Here is a 4054-nt window from a genome sequence, read left to right as displayed (position 1 = left end):
CATGGCTTCCGCAAAATGCACAGCACCACCACCGCGCTACACGCCATAAAAACACAGGTAAACTACGGACCAAATCAGGAAAAACACCATCAGATGACGATGCCCGTAGCACTTAACCTGTCAAAAGCTTTTGCTGCACGCAACTCCAAGACATAGAAGGCTCACGCCGTCCCCCTTGTCTAAAAAGATGGACCGCAAATTATCTGAATGGTCGGCAAGCGTCGATACAATTTAGGAACGAAATCTCAAAGCCTAGGAAAATTAAACAGAGGTAACCACAGGGTGGTGGCTTATCCCCACTTGTTTAATTTCTACATATTGTTACGAATATTAGCAAAACTGAGGAGTGCTGCCATCTCCAGGCCGATGCTAAGCAGTGACGTGAATTCACATCAATAATTCAATCATTATGTATCTAGATAAACGAATCAATAATTGCGTCTACACATATGTACACATTCCGACGAGCAACATTTACATACAAGGCAGCGAGAGATGAGATGTCACACACCGATGAATTTACTTATACGCTTATGTGTGTGCGGGAGACTGTAAACTACAAACACATGCATATATCTTATCTGAGTTGTCACAAGAGAGAGCAATAATTTGTGCACGTAGTTGTGGCTGGCGATTTTGTAGCCGAAACAACTAGTAAGTTCTGGAAATCGAAGAGCCTAGAAGTATGCAGCGTAAACTATAAAAGCGGGGCAAGCGAGTAAGAAGTAATTCAGTTTGATTTGAGTTGTCAAGCAGTTTGATTAACACGATATCCAGCGAGCAATAGCAGTATTATTTTGAATAGTGGAGTTTCATTTGAGCTATCAGTTTGGTTATTAAGCTATTCGTTGCACAGTTTGAGTGTTATTGTGAAGCATTTTAATAAAGGCCATTTTTCCATTATTCAATATTGGAATTATTTATTCAACAGTTTAGCGATACGAACCTAGCAAAAGGGGCAAATAAGAGGATTTGCAGCAAATTCGTTACAATATCAATACTTCCTTCCGCACCAGAAGGAGTTACAATGATTTCCTATGTCGATAACTACACGATTATGGTAACGGGACCTGGCTCTTCAATAGATGAATTAGTTTCTAAAAATAAATAGCTATGTCCCCGATCTCTCTAGTTTCTTCACCTCGCGAAAACTGGCATTATCACGGACAAAATCCACGGCCACTCTGTTTACGACGTCGAAGGAACAGATGACGAAATTATTGGACGTTCACGTCGATTGTGTCACGGTACCGACTGTCAATCACTCAAAGATATTAAGGGCGAATTAATGGTGACTTATAACCATAAAGCCATAACCAGATAAAACAGCTGATCGAACCTACCTTATGGAAATCTATGTAATCGAGTTAGCGTTATGGTATGGCACCATTAATCTATTACATTGATTTCCATAAGGTTGGTTCGATCAGCTGTTTTATCTGGTTATGGCTTTATGGTTTTAAGTCACCATTAATTCGCCCTTTAAGCTGGATACATTAGTGCTTTATCGGTAACCGTATCTGTAACCTTTTAACAGCTGATTCGAGCATCCTTATGAGAATCAATGCAATCGATTATTGGTGCCGCTAAGGTCGTAACGTTTCGTAGCCAACCAATTTGTTTTTGGTTTACCGTCGTAACGATAAACAGCTGATTTCGTTAGGGATACGACTACAGCGGTACGACATACGGCACCAATGACTCCCGCTTTAGATGTAACGTTCGATCATACTCTGATCTTCAACATGATGAAATTAAAGTTAAAGTTAAAATTAAAGTTAAAGTTAAAGTTAAAGCTAAAGTTAAAGTTAAACTTAAAGCTAAAGTTAAAGTTAAAGTTAAAGTAAAAGTTAAAGTTAAAGTTAAAGTTAAAGTGAAAGTTAAAGTTAAAGTAAAAGTTAAAGTTAAAGTTAAAATTAAAGTTAAAGTTAAAGTTAAAGTCAAAGTTAAAGTTAAAATTAAAGTTAAAGTTAATGTTAAAGTTAAAGTTAAAGTTAAAATTAAAATTAAAGTTAAAGTTAAATTTAAATTTAAAGTTAAAGTTAAAGCTAAAGTTAATGTTAAAGTTAAAATTAAAGTTAAATTTAAAGTTAAAGTTAAAGTTAAAGTAAAAGTTAAGGTTAAAGTTAAAGTTAAAGTTAAGGTTAAGGTTAAAGTTAAAGTTAAAGCTAAAGTTAAAATTAAAGTCAAAGTTAAAGTTAAACTTAAGGTTAAAGTTAAAGTTAAAATTAAAGTTAAAGTTAAAGCTAAAGTTAAAGTTAAAGTTAAAGTAAATGTTAAAGTTAAAGCGAAAGTTAAAGTTAAAAATAAAGTTAAAGTTAAAGTTAAAGTGAAAGTTAAGGTTAAAGTTAAAGTTAAAAATAAAGTCAAAGTTAAAGCTAAAGTTAAAGTTAAAGTTAAGGTTAAAGTTAAAGTTTAAGTTTAAGTGAATGTTAAAGTTAAAGCGAAAGTTAAAGTTAAAGTTAAAGTTAAAGCTAAAGTTAAAGTTAAGGTTAAAGTTGAAGTTAAAGTTAAAGTTAAAGCTAAAGTTAAAGTTTAAGTTAAAGTTAAAGTCAAAGTTAAAATTAAAGTTAAGGTTAAAGTTAAAGTTAAAGTTAAAATTAAAATTAAAGTTAAAGCTAAAGTTAAAGTTAAAGTAAATGTTAAAGTTAAAGCGAAAGTTAAAGTTAAAGTTAAAAATAAAGTTAAAGTTAAAGTTAAAGTGAAAGTTAAGGTTAAGGTTAAAGTTAAAGTTAAAGTTAAAGCTAAAGTTAATGTTAAAGTTAAAGTTAAAGTTAAAGTTGAAGTTAAAGTTAAAGTTAAGGTTAAAGTTAAAGTTAAAGTTAAAGTGAATGTTAAAGTTAAAGCGAAAGTTAAAGTTAAAGCTTAAAATAAAGTTAAACTTAAAGTTAAAATTAAAGTTAAAGTTAAAGTTAAGGTGAATGTTAAAGTTAAAGCGAAAGTTAAAGTTAAGGTTAAACTTAAAGTTAAAGTTAAACTTAAAGTTAAAATTAAAGTTAAAGTTAAAGTGAATGTTAAAGTTAAAGCGAAAGTCAAAGTTAAAGTTAAAAATAAAGTTAAAGTTAAAATGGGAGTTAAAGTCAAAGTTAAAGTTAAATTTAAAGTTGAAGTTAAAGTTAAAGTTAAGGCTAAAGTTAAAGTTAAGGTTAAAGTTAAAGTTAAGGTGAATGTTAAAGTTAAAGCGAAAGTTAAAGTTAAAGTTAAACTTAAAGTTAAAGTTAAAATTAAAGTTAAAGTTATAGTGAATGTTAAAGAGTAAGCGAAAGTCAAAGTTAAAGTTAAAAATAAAGTTAAATTTAAAGCTAAAATGAAAGTAAAAGTTAAAGTCAAAGTTAAAGTTAAATTTAAAGTTGAAGTTAAATTTAAAGTTAAGGTTAAAGTTAAAGTTAAATTTAAAGTTGAGGTTAAAGTTAAAGTTAAAGTTAAGGTTAAAGTCAAAGTTAAAGTTAAAGTTAAAGTCAAAGTCAAAATTAAAGTTAAAGTTAAAGTTACAGTTAAAGTTAAAGTTAAAGTGAAAGTTAAAGTTAAAAATAAAGTTAAAGTTAAAGTGAATGTTAAAGTGAAAGTTAAAGTTAAAGTTAAAAATAAAGTTAAAGTTAAAAATAAAGTTAAAGTTAAAGTGAAAGTTAAATATTAACTTCTCATTTATTCAATAAAAGTAAAAAATTTGTTATAATTTTTGGCGACCTTTTTCTTCAACTAATTGTCCTGTTTTGCTTGCTCGAGGTCCGTGTTTTATAAATTAAACACAATTGTTTCTTTTTTCAAAAAAACCGATATATTTCGATTGCTCTACGGCAATCGTCTTCAAGGTCCGTTGCAATTCGGAATTCTGCAACTTAATAGTAACGAATTGACCGGAAAGATCGCAGAGATAGTTGACTACATGAATAAAAATAATATCCGTACAGCCGCAATTCAAGAAACAAAGGTAACTGCCAGACCGTACCTCCGAACTTGCGATGGCAACAACATTCATAGGAAAGATCGGGGCAGTGGTGGTGGCCTTGCCTTTATCACCTATCACAACGTGTCATATAGCCTATTTCGACCC

The sequence above is a fragment of the Eurosta solidaginis genome, chromosome 2 (assembly GCF_040869045.1).
Source record: "Eurosta solidaginis isolate ZX-2024a chromosome 2, ASM4086904v1, whole genome shotgun sequence".
In the NCBI taxonomy this organism is placed as follows: domain Eukaryota; kingdom Metazoa; phylum Arthropoda; class Insecta; order Diptera; family Tephritidae; genus Eurosta; species Eurosta solidaginis.
Note: the sequence above shows the minus strand (reverse complement) of the source record.